This window comes from Misgurnus anguillicaudatus, chromosome 16, assembly GCF_027580225.2.
Source record: "Misgurnus anguillicaudatus chromosome 16, ASM2758022v2, whole genome shotgun sequence".
Taxonomy (NCBI): domain Eukaryota; kingdom Metazoa; phylum Chordata; class Actinopteri; order Cypriniformes; family Cobitidae; genus Misgurnus; species Misgurnus anguillicaudatus.
In genome coordinates this window covers 18,659,383-18,673,129 of record NC_073352.2, presented here as the reverse complement: position 1 = coordinate 18,673,129, position 13,747 = coordinate 18,659,383, and the positions used below count along the sequence as shown (strand labels likewise).

At 37.2% G+C, this 13,747-nt stretch overlaps 1 protein-coding gene across 1 annotated transcript in view; it reads left to right on the top strand.

Moving 5' to 3' along the window:
- xpnpep2 (X-prolyl aminopeptidase (aminopeptidase P) 2, membrane-bound) overlaps nucleotides 1–13,747 on the top strand; it is an 86,942-nt gene that overhangs the window by 4,289 nt on the left and 68,906 nt on the right. Inside the window, exon 2 of the mRNA XM_055178388.2 lies at nucleotides 876–1,005. The gene's annotated coding sequence lies outside the window, so the exon portion shown is untranslated. The remainder of the gene's footprint in view (nucleotides 1–875; nucleotides 1,006–13,747) is intronic.

Genomic DNA, 13,747 nt, shown 5'->3' with positions numbered 1-13,747 from the left:
AATCATCAGGATTGGCATTCTGTCATTGAAATGAAAAGGCAGCATACAGTACAGTACCAAAATATGTGACCCTGTCTGTAATCCATGTTAAATTCTTATAATCTAATTATGAGATTTGAAGCATTAAAGATTGATTTCACTTTTATTTTAATCCTTACTCAGACAATATTCAGGGCTCAACGCAAATAATTTTTTATACTGGCCTAGTCGGGCCAGTGGTTTCGGTTTTCACTTGCCCTGCCAAAATTCTCACTGGCCCCAATAAAATATGTGTCACATATTTAAAAAGAATAATTCAAAAATCAAATATAATTGTATACATATGAAACAGACATGTTCCAACGAAAAAAGGCTCCCAACTTTTCTGCTTTACCTGTAAACTGACAGCAAATTGTGCAAAATATTGCATTGTTTCTTTTGTCATGTTTTACTCTAGTAAATGTCTGCTTCCAAGATGTTAAATAATATACATTGATGAAAATATATCTTTAGGGACTGAGGGTGAAGCACTGGCCCAATACTTTTTACTAGCCCGAACGTCTCTCACGCTTGCCCCGGGCCACCGTGCAGTCCTTTATGTTAAGCCCTGAATATTAAATATATCAAGTTTATATTTTCACAGAATGTTCTCTACATTATGTACGATATGACTAAGCTGGGGTATCACTCGCATATTTATAAAATTGTACTGTATGTAACCTTTTTCACTTTGGCTTTTAATTTTATTTGCTATACTGATAATATAACTTAAAATAAAGCGTTCAGTCCAGTGCATGTTGCACACTAGAAGTTGCCCTGAGGTAAACTTATCATAGTCCTTGTCTGCATCTCCTGTTTTGTTTGATTCTGAGTCATTTGTTTTGCTTTCTGTATAGATTTCCATTCTGCGCAAGAACAAAAGGCTTGATGAGAATCAGCAAGCTATACCGAACAGAGGTAAACTGGGTTCTGCTTGAATTCTCTTGTGCCCGATAAACAGGCGGGGTTTCAATTATCGTCCTGATGGTGAGTGATATGTTAAGCCTTCAAGCAATTTCTTTATATTTGTCAGTAATGATGTAACTAAATGCATTGTGTATTGTCATTTTCTTTGTCTGTTAGTTGTTTGCTTTCATTTGTACGTGGTTTTACACACTAAAATAAGATTAATTTGGCACTATGTATGCCCCCCTCCACACCCCACCGTTTCAGCAACTAAATGAAGTCACATCATTGCAAAGACAATTAAATACATATGTGAGGTTGAGAGACTGAAGCAGCTGAGGACAGATGTCCTTGTGTGCTGTGAAATTGTAAAAGAGCACATCATTTTTTAAATAAAGCAAGCTGATCTCACAAATTTGCGTGAAATAGTCACGCAATATTTTGCTAATTTTTCTGTGTCATTGTCACGTATTTCCGCCATTTTAAGTGTCCGTGCAACGACTTTTTTTCTGTGTCAATTTCACATATTGGTTACTCAACTCTTTTTCTTATTTTTAAACCATTGTCACTTCGGTTTGGAGTTAGATTAGCTATTTGCATTAGGATGTCACTTTAAGTTTTGGTTTATACTATTTTTTCGTATGCTTTTTAAACCACTGTCACCTGATAGGGTTACAGTTAGGTTTGGGTAAGGATGTCATTTTATATAACAGAAAGTCATTCTAAGCCCAAACCGAATCGACAATGGTAAGAAAATAGGAAAAACAGTTGAGTAACCAATACGTGAAACTGACACGAAAAAGAAAGTCTTGGCACGGACACGTAAAATGGCGGAAATACGTGACAATGACACAGAAATATTAGCAAAATATTTTGTGACTATTTCACGCAATTTGTGAGATCAGGCTGAAATAAAGGTATGTTTCCATTCATTTGACTTTAATGACTTTAAGGCTAAAGTCTCTAAATCTAATTTTAGATTTGGAGCATCAAGGACATTAATTTTAATCCTTTTTTCATAGTCTTTTCATGGTGATATTTTCACACAATTTAGTAGGATTTTATGTAGAAAACTGTAAATCACAAAAAGTTAAACATTTAAATGCCTTTCAAAAATGCCTATGATGCTTAAACAACTCTATTTGTATTGACACAAAATTCACACTGAACTATTTATAGTTCTTCAAGGCGTATTCAAATGTGCTGAAATGACATTTTTTCACAGCGTCTGCATGATGCTCACTTAAATTCACATTTCCTGGTCTATTGATCTGTGCGCTATTGTGTTTTTGTGGTCAACTGCCTGAGGGAAGAACGTCCATAACGCCCTCTTTAAAATGAGTGCCTTCCATTTTAGAACGGTCCACTTGAAACTCCTCAGTCTTTGAGAATTAATCCACTCGTCTGCTACTGTCAAAGGCAATGTCTGAAGGTGCTTATCCTCCACAGACCTAAATTTAGCAAGAAGAGATAATTTGCTGGAGAACACTGACCAGGTTTTATGTGTGGCTGGTATCTAAAGTGTTTTGGTCACCACCAACATGTTTGACTTTTTTTAGGTGTTTCTTAAGAAGAATGAACTATTCAAAAATAAAATAACAATTTCTGCAGCTAACATAAATTTTAAAATGTCTAAACATCAAAGATTTTCAAGAGCTTTATAATATAGCACTCTATAAAAATATTTAACATAAATTGTAACTTCTAGTAGAATATGAGTAGCATGCCATAATGCCCTGTTGTATCTGCGTTTCCATTAAATATTTGCACATAACTTCAGCGTTATTATCTAAATGTCAATCAAATTTTATCTTGCGAAATTAGTGTTTCCATTAACCGATGTTATGTGACTAAAACGTAAATTGGTTGTAAATCCAATAACCTTGGTGATGGGTATGTTCAACTTTATACGGCATAGTGCAGATGACATCAAAATACTGCGAGAGCGACTCGGAAGCATACACAGCAGTTAACTCCCGAAACACTCTTGCAGTATTTTGATGTCATGCACTTGACAGTCAAACATACTTTTATGCATGTCAGGTGACCTGTAAATGTGGAAAAAATCCATTGCAGTTTTGCTATACATTTATTTTTCAAATTACATAAAAACCATCTAATCCGAGTGTAAAAACTTTTTTTTTGATGTATAGGAGTTTATGCAAAATTGTTGTGTTTCCATTGGAAGCATTTTCAATTGCTATTTGAAGGATAATGGAAACGCAACTAGTGAAGACTACAGCATGTATGATTTAAATAGTTTGTAAAGTCCTAACATTTAAACTAAATCACATTTAATCCTCTTTGGCTGGTTTAAGGTTTTTAAGTACCTTCTTGATGAGCAAGACCCTCTCCTTGTGCTGTTTTCTCCTCTGCAATTTTTTCTGTTTTCCTCGTTGAATCTGTTTATTACACATTCATAACAGATACATCTGGCACATCTGACCAAACACAGGAAGTACTTGGATGTTTACAGGAAATGTTTTAGTAAAGGAATGGCATTCAAGTTGCCACTCCATACCAGTGGATTTATTCATCTGTTCAATTGTTTTATTAATAGTAAAGAATGTCTATCCGTCCATTTTCCACCGCCGGCTAATCTTAATGTCAAAATCTGAATTGAAAAATCAACAGGTGTTTATATTTTTTCTCCAAAGCTATAAAAAGCAACATCTCATACAAATTGTTTACCTTATTTTCTCCATTCATGATTAATGTCCTTCCTGTTTGTTTTCCGCCACTTAATTGTATCTGTGTTTAGTACAAGCATCAAATACAGTACCTGGGATAAATGCAAGCGGATGTTTTGTAGTTCTGTTGAGAGATCTGCTACAGTAGTTTAAAATAGCTGAATTAATGCAGCGTGTCACTACAGTGAATTGCTTCAGGTCTAAGCTGAACAATATGTGACCCTGTCTGTGAAATTCAAGCTAAAGTTTCATAATATAATTGTAAGGGCATTCAAATTGTCACAATGATCTCTGATATGACCTTATTGAGTCAGTATTAAACCATTCCCCGCCGACATTTTTTGTGATTTTCACAAAACTTTCACAAAATGCCTTCCAGGAAAATTCTGTTCTAAAAATATATAAACATACAAATATATCAAACGAAAGAACAGACCCTCTGCTTTCAAACAAAATCCTTTTCAATCCTTTCTATATTTTTTCTCTGCTTATAATTTCTTAAATATGGGTATTTTTCTTAAAAAGGCTGAAATAATTGCATTTTTGTAAAGGAATTTTGTTGGAGATCAGATTCAAAATGATTTTCAAAACATACACAGAGTTTAAAATTAGTTTTTTTGCTTCATTTTTTTTAATACATTTGGTATAACTAGTGTATAATCATGTTATTACAAATTAACATAAAACCTCATCAGGATCACGTTTTTATGCAAATGTTTTCTCATAACTGACGAGATCATTTGTCAATGGCGGGGAAAGAGTTAAAGATACCAAGCTTATGTTTCCACAGAATATTCTTTACATTATGTTGGATGATTTTATGTAGTAAATCACAAAAAAATCACTTTAGCTGGGTTTCTACAGACTGCATGGGTCACAAAAGCAATTTTCCTCATCTTGATGTTTAGCTTTCTTCCCATATCACATATGTCGAAGGTCAGTGAGTTTAACTTCGGTCCTGCCATGTCTGCTCAACTGAGAAAAACTATTTCTGCCACTAACCTAGATAAGGACTGAATTGCTTGCGTGATTTGTCTTTCTCTGCAGCCTTTAGTTACTTTATTTCATTTCATGGAAATGAATTGCAGAGCGCGTGCAGACGATTGTTAATTTTTATCTCATTATTTATCCCGGCCAGCCAATTATCTTCGGCGAACACTGGCTGCAGTGTTGCGTGACTCAGCAGCAGCTGTCTCCATAATCCAGGTTATCCAACATATCAGCGAAAGCACTAACTACAACTAACATGGCATGACAGTTTAGGGTCACTGTCTTTTCAATAAGGTAGGTTTTAAATTGCTATTTTCTTGCATATAGACGGCAGGGTTCCCGCAGAAAATTTGTTAGTTAAGGTGGTAGGGTTGTCCGGGTGGGCGGTGGGTTATTTATATATTTTTATTTAAAACACTCAAAAAAACTTCATTTTGAAGAAACTATGTCAGAAAATGAACAGATCAATAATTAATTAAATGTTTTATCAACTGTGGCGCGCGTGCCCGCTCGCAGTGTGAAGCGCGTCCATGCTATTCTCCGAAATGCACTTGACGGCCTTTTGTGCAGCAAAATTTTTTTTGGACGACCTAGTTAGGGTGGTAGGGTTTCCCAGCTTAGGTGGGCCGCCCGAACTGAAAAGTGCTGTGGGTTTCAGCAGTAATAACATAAACAAGCGGCTGTCGTGGTCCGCACGTAACTTCCGGTAAACTCCTCTAAGAATAAATAACAACAAAGTTCTTTAAACGTAGTTTATTTACATAACAAGCAAAAAACCAAAACATAGATTACCTAGAACACCAAAACATTTGTTATTTTCGACGAGGCATTTGTTCAAGAGATCAGTTTAGCAACTAGTCAGACCATTAAAAAAACGAAACCGGAAGTAAAGTTTGGATCCAGACGTGTATCATGTGCGTCCGCTGAAACCGTCTATAGGCCGGGAATCCAAAAATCTTAGCAATTTTCACCTTGGTCTTGACGGCAGGCAATTACGTTATATTTTGTTGCATATAGATACTGACAGTGTGAATGGTGATGGTCATGTTTCAGAACAATAAACCCTGCTTTTGAATTTAAACAAAGGGATGTCTTTATACATTTGTATGCCCACATACTCCTTGTCATTGATTTACAATAGAAGTCTTTGAAAAAACAAACACTGCTCAGATTTGATTGTACAGCCACCGTCTAATCAGAGATGTACATCTCTAACATAGTTTCACAGGTGCCAGGTAAAAAAAGCGCTGATCTTGTAATATACTGGATGTCACCCGGATGTCTGTGATGAATACATATAGAGAATCCTTTTTTAGCCGTGTGCCTAGTGGACTTTTGTATTCGCTGGTGATACATGCCAACTTTTCTCATGGTCCTTTAGACTTCTAATGGTACTTTTGTTCTTCTGTACGTGCACTCTTACCCTTCCTTCTTTAGCAGTTTTTCTCTTTCTGTCTCTATAAAATGCAGATCTAAAAGAAGAGATATGCTGTCCATCCAGATCCGGAGAGCATATTGTAGCAGTAAGATGAAAAGAAGTCAAAACAAAACGAAAGGTTGCAGAGTAAACCACAGCATATAGGCCTTCTTTTCTTCCCTGATGTTGTTGTGCTTATCGGAATTTCCATCGGTTCACACAGTCACACGCAGTTTAGAAACGGCCTGCTTGGTTTGTATAGATGCCGGTTGTTAGTTCTCAGGGCTGGAAAGTTGAGTGTCAAGCTTGGCCGTGGATCAGAGTCTGCAGGAACATAGAGGAACCCATGCAAGCCGACAGAGATAAGAACGTGTTTTCAGGAATAGCACGAGCGGCACACAAGCCCTTAGGTGTTGCTGAATGGGACTTTGAAGTTGGACAATGCTCTCTCCTCCACCAGCGCAGGATCATCAATGATCTTCATAAATCCTCTTCTTGAATTAATCCTGTTTAAAGTTCATGTTGGCAAGATAATCATGTTAATGTGCAGTAACCGATATTCCAGGTGTTACATGCCTTTTGTTTAGTCTGGAAAATAAGACACGTAACAGTTAGCAACTGTTGCTCAGGAGCTGTGAAATTACAATGAAAAGTGCTAATTGCAGAAAACTGAGTGTTATAGCATGTTGAAGGTTTTGGTCTCCAAACTATGCTTTTCCTGTCCTCATTAGTGGCCGCCATTCTTAATTTCATCATTAACATCAGTTAAATGTCCGCCGCGCTCCCCTCTGAGCATTAGCACGGCAGTCTGCCAGCGCACGGGACTTCGGCAGGAAAATTGGAGTCATTTTCATGAAGAGGTCATTATTTGCTCTGATGCAATCAGGCCAAGGTGAACAAAAGACAAGGCGGAGAGGAGTCAATAAAAGAAGCGGATGTATCAAGCGCAGTTGGTCGGGGTCAGTTGGCGTAAAAGGAGCAGCAGCTTGTTTTTTCACCATGTTTCACTTTTTTGACTGCCTTCAAAGTCGTCGTTTGAAGCTCAGCCTGTTTTTCCGAAGGTGGCACATGGTTTTAGCGAGATAGAGGTGTGGAAATGTGCAGAATTCCTTCTTTTTGCTTTGAATGAAAAGGAAATAAGATGCCTCCATAAAAGCTATGGTGGAGTGGCAGTGTTTTGAACCCAGACTTCTTTGTTTCTTATCTCTGTGAAATTCGCTTTTGATGCGATGACACCTTCCCTGTTATGAATTCTCTTTTTTCTGTCTGTGAAGAATAACATAACTATTCACACTTCACAGTGTATTGTTACAGAGCCATAAATTGAATTTATTTTGTGTTGTGAAATAAGTCAAAGCGGTAGTAGTGTTAGCCCAGCTGTATATTGTTTTCAAATAAACTGAACAAAAAAGGCCGGTAGTTAATGGCCAGCTTTGAGGCCACGAAATCCATATCATAAATCCTTTCTGGGGGTCACGCTGAAGCTCGGTTCCTACCTGTAAGGGGAGCACAAAGTTTGGGTAATTTTTCAACATGGAGTCAGGGCTCATTAGAGCTGGTTTTGTGCAGGGAGAAGACTTGATTTGAAACAAGTTTTCCTGTTTTACAGGCCTGTGTTGTGTTATTACTAAAGACATTTTAGACTAGTTTGGTTTAATGGGATGGAACATGGAAATGTAAACAATCCTCCACTGTCAGAAAAATGGTACAAAGCTGTACCTTTTCGGTTCCTGGGGTGGTACCCTCAAAGGTAAATTTTTGTACCTTTATGGGTATTCAACACATTGAAATGAAATGTTGTACCTTTTCGGGAACAATATTATACCCTAAGGACCTATTGTGTTCCTTTTTGTACAATTTTGGAACAGTTTTGTACCAGTTCAATTTCAGGGGTACAAAACTGTACTTTTAAATGTACACAATAGATCAGGGGTGGGCATTTTTGGTCCTGGAGGGCCACTGTTCTGCAAAGTTTAGCTCCAAACACACCTGAAAGTCATACTGAAACCTTTGATTGGGATTTTCAGGTGTGTTTGATTAGGGTTGGAGCTAAACTTTGTAGGACAGTGTCCCTCCAGGACCAGGAATGCACACCCTGCAATAGATCCTTAAGATACAGTAATGTACCCAAAAAGATACAACATTGTATTACAGTATGTTTAGTATACCTGTAAAGGAACCTTAAGGGGGTCGCACACCGAACGAAAGCATTTTGAAGTAGACGCTATCTGACTAAGTTTGTGTTATTTAATGTGCACATCCGGTGTCCGGTACCTCCGAGTTGTCGTAGACGTGACGCAACGCTTATGGTTCGGTGTGCGACCCCCTCTAGGGCACCACCCTAAAGACAGAAAAGGTACAGTTTTGTACCTTTTTTCCTGACAGTGTAATGCTAATGTGTCCCAGCACCCGTAACTAAAACCATGTAATCAGCATGTACAGTTGTGCTCATATGATCACATAACTATTGCAATATTTTTAAGATAAAAAATAAAAATAAATTAAATGTATTGTTTCATTGATAAAGCTATTTGACATAACCACAAAATACACTTTTTTATATTGTGTTACTTTGTCGAGCATCACTGACTGCTTGTTTTGTTATACTATCCCTGGGCAGTGAAGCCACTTATTGTTATTGACAGACAACTGCACTGTGATATCTTTTATATTATGTTTTGTTTTTGCATGCTCTGCACTTTTGATTTCTCCCCCCGAATTGGGGCGGACATCCAGTTTTGTCATTTTGGACAAAAGGGAGTCACAAAAGGACAAGAGGTTGCAAGCAGTCATTGAAATCGATAAAACTTTATATCAGGATAATATTAGTAATTTTGTCTTGTGGAGTATGAAAAGTACCAAGTGTCTTATAGATGGGATACGTCTCAGGTGAATTTAAGGCATCTTTCTGGTGATCTCTGATTGATTTCAAATTGAAGGGACACAGTTAGAGGTTAAAATATAAAAGAAGAGGGATTGAAGAAAACGGTGAACGGGAACAGGATCTAGCAGTGGATGGTCTGTCCTTTGTGTGTTTGGCATGTTGGCAGCACTTGATAAATGGAGTGTTCTGGAGGAATCCCTTCACAGTTCCACTGACCCTTCTCTGTTACATAGCAACTAAACCTTCACTGCCTGAATACTATAGTCCACATAGTACAGATCTTTAATACTTTTATTATAACTATTGAAAAAGCATTCAAATGAAGTTTAGAAGAGTAGTATTGTCCCAAATGGAACACTTGATGGTTTTCTACTAACCGGAAGTGGTTTCCCAGACTAGGGCAAATGACATCAACGTAATACAATGCAAGTCAATTAAAATCGATTTGTAAATTGTCCTTTTAATGCTATTGTTATTTGTTTTGGTCAACATGACTTCAATAAGCATCAGACTGAGGTGTAACCATCTTCACACGTAAACTTTACTCTCATTGCATCTGATAGCCCTGCCTCACTTCCGTTACGTACAGTAAGGAAAGCTGCGATCGTTAAGTCCATGAAGTGTCCAGTGTTGAGTGCATCATCTGGGTACTTAAAGTACACGTTCTTTTTTAGTATTTTCAGTGTGAACACACTATTTACTCTATTTACTAGAAAATGGCGTAGGATAATGCATAAGTGTGCGATTTGGGATGAACCTTTTGTTTTTGTCACATACGCAGTACACTCTCAAAAACACTGGGTTGTTGAGGCATAAGGGTCTTAACTAGCGAAACGATTGTCATTTTTGGCCAGAAAAATAAAAAATATGCAGTTTTAAACCACAATTTCTCGTCTTCCTCCGGCTGTGTGATGAGCCAGCGCGACCTCACGTGGTTGTGTAATGACGTCAAGAGGTCACGTGCTACATATATGAAACGCACATTTGCGGACCATTTTAAACAATTAACTGACACAAAGACATTAATTAGTATCATTCGACATACAACAACGTCTGAATGGTCCTCTTTCTCCACACTTGTAAACACTGGGGCGTAGTTTCGATACGTCATCCTTGACCTCTTAACATGATGACGTATTACATGAGGTTGCGCTGGCGCGTCACAGGACGAGAAGTTGTGGTTTAAAAGTGCATATTTTTTATTTTTCTTGTAAAAAATGACAATTGTTCCACTAGATAAAACCCTTATGCCTCATTTGAGATCATTTAGAGTCCTTTGAAACTCAGTTGAAACTGCAATTTTAAACTGCATTAAAACTGTTAAGTGTTGGTGTCCATTAACCTTTTAAGCGTCACCCCACCCTATTGAGTTAAATCTACAATCTTGGAGCTTTCAAACAATATACAGTTTGTCATGATTAGATAAGAATTCCTATGCAAACATTGAAGTAAATTTAGTCGTCCTGCCGGTGGGACAGTGACATTTAGCAGAAAATAAATGTTTTGAGGCACACTCTATTCATAAATGAATCAATTACTCTCCCTACATAATTTATTTTATAAAACACTGTTGAAATGTCTATTCTGGAGGTTTAGACCTTTCCAACGATATATAGTTTGTAGTGATGGATTAAAATTTACGTCAACAATATAATGCAAACTTAGGTGTCCCGTATTCGGGACAGCGACGCTTAACAGTTTAAAGTCCAATAAAATGAGAAAAATCCTGAAATGTTTTCCTCAAAAAACATAATTTCTTCCCGACTGAACAAAGAAAGACATCAACATTTTGGATGATATGGTGGTGAGTAAATTATCTGGATTTTTTTTAAGAAAATTGACTAATCCTTTAAGGCATAACGTCTGGAAGAGTCCTATGAATCTTTTCATTCTGCACAACATTGGATATCTTTGATCCAGATCATGAATTTATATTTGCACACCCCTTCAGAGTTTTGGACTTTGACTGTTAGTATGTGCGTATGTGTGTGTGTTTTTGGTGTTCACACCTTCCTCAGGTTTCAAACATGAGGGTCATGCCTCATTCCTCCCAAGCCAAGGTGACTCCCACCTCTGAATCAGCGTATTGCAGAAGAGCTGATCTGAAATTGACCCATTACATATGGCCCAGAGTTATCACATACAGTTAATTCACTCATAGCCTCCAACTGACCGGTATTTGGTTCAGTCTGCACCTATCGGCTTTCATTGGCTGTCCCAATATACCCAAACAGCCATAGAGAATTTGTGCTGGAACAATATTGGTTTTTAAAGATGACCAAAGATGATCGACCTGTGATCTTGCTACTTGAAAGCTAAGCTCACATCATGCAGGCATAGTTTGTTAGATCTGCGTAGATCTGCCTTTATTAATGTGTCACAAAAAGGCATCTTAAAAATAGAAGCAAGAGCTGTTAGTGTTGCGTGTACAAAAAGAAATGTTCTTTTAATGCAATCCAGTAGAGGAACATCAACATACAGTAATATCAGTTGATCCTGCAACAACCAAGTTTGAGCCAACAATGTACAAACAGCACACCAGATTTCATTACAGCTTCTAAGATCTCACTGATTATATGAAACCGCTTTGTAATGTGCTATAATAGTCTATGTGAAATATTACTGTGGTATTACTGTATATGTGTTACAGTTACAGGAATGTAAACCAAGAAAGAAACAAGACATGGAACCACAGATCTTTGACATGTTTTGCCATTGTCTTTGTCGTGTGTTTTCAGTTATCCTGTCAAAACACAGAACTTTATTCTGATTTACTTGAGAGTGGCTTGTTTAATGTAGATGTGAAAATGGGCTTGGAAACTCTTAACTGATGTTGATTAGATACAGCACAAACATATGAAATATATCTTCCACTATTAAACAAATCTAAAACAGATTTATTTAAGAGCGAATGCACAGCACTAAAGGAGACTAAAGATCAAATTGTAATATATTAAAATTCCCACGGTAACATATTAAAAGGACAGCTTCTATCAAAATGTCATCTGTTTAAGCTGAAAAAATGTCTGGGAAATTCAAGTTTTTATATTAAGAACATTACATTACCTTAAAAGGGAACATACTGCATGCCCATTTTTACAAGATAAGTCTCAGGTGTGCCTGGTGTCTGTAAAGTTTCAGCTCAAAATACCCCTCAGATCATTTATTATAGCATATCCAAAATGTCCCTATTTGTGTGGGAGCAAAAAAGCACTGTTTTATGTGTGTACCTTTAAATGCAAATGAACTGAATGAATGAAGTGAGTGCTTTCCATTAAAACAGATATAGTTCTTGTGAATACAGTCTGAGATGATAGTATATTAAGCCGCTACAACGTGCTAACAGACACATTTAGAAAAGCTCCGTGGCTGTGGGCGGGACTTTGTTTGTGTGACATCTAGGGCTGTCACTTTTCGTTCGAAAATCGATTGCACAATCGATCGGACCAACCAAAAAACGTTTCGAAAACGAAAATAGGCAATCGATTTTAACCAAATATGTACACTATTAATTTTAAAAGAATTAAACAGTTAAAATATAGATGTAACAAAACCACAAACAAGCAGAAAAAGAAAATAAAGAATTCCGAAAGTGCAGTAGGTGTGCGAAAGCTAGACAGAAAATACCCAGCAATTTTACACACCTATAGTTTCACGCTTTCAATAGCTGCATCTAGTGTTTTGCAAAGAAAATGGAGGACAACGTCAATAAACCTGTGCAACACGAGACAACGTCGAAATTGTGACCTTACAGGAGATGATGAGTTATGACAAGGAGCCACCCTTGCGAGCTGACAGCGACCCGCTTTTGAGATGGAAGATTGGCAGTACGAAATACGCAGCTGGCAACGAAGTACCCGAGTTTCCCTGGGACATCAGTGCGGTCGGAGTGCGTCTTCTCAACAGATGGACATATAGTGAATGAAAAGCGCTCTGCTCTTGACCCCTAAAATGTTGATCGACTTGTTTTCCTGACCAATAATTTGTAATGGCCCTAGCCTTTTTGCGCATTTCATTATGCCTGCCTAGTGCCGCCTAAGTGTCGGTTACGTTTAATAAAAAAATACACAGCATGTTCTCAACTTCAAGTAAGTCTATTTAAAGTTTCATTTTTGAACAGTTGTTTGAAATGGATCGAATCATTATTTAAAATAATTTTTGAATTGCCTAAATCATAAAAGCAGCCGGTTGAACCTGCAGTAATGTTTTTCATTTATGGCATCCACTCTGCATATTTTTTTTAGAGAATGTTGCACTACTGTTGCTGTTTTTTATTCTGAACGAAACTTAATGACAATGAATAAGAAATATTGCTGACGTGTGCGTTTCAGGCGCTCTCTTTACATTTGTCTGTTATTTGGCGTTAAATGGAAACGTCTTTTTTAGACATGGAAAATCGATTTTACAATCGATTCAATGAACACTTATATATTAAAAATCGAAAATGATTTTTTCACAAAAGTGACAGCCCTAGTGACATCACATTAACAAGAGAATCAAAATGCCATGTCTAATGAGACTGCTTTGGTTTAATTGGGATTTATAAAAAGAGGGTGGATTTTTTTTATTTTAGGGTTGTTGTGTCCACACAACGCTATCTCATGAGGATTCGTATATATTTTACGAGTTGGCGAATTCATACGACCACATTCGTAAGTTTTGGTACGATTTGCCTTGACCCCTGTGACATTGGGGTTAGGTGAGAGGTTATGGGTTCGGTTTTGTTGTTGTTTTTTCATGAGAATCGTACGATTTTGCACGATTAACTTCGTATGAATTGATACGAATTAGCCAACTCGTAAAATATGTACAGTATGATTTCTCATGAGATCAAGCTGGTTC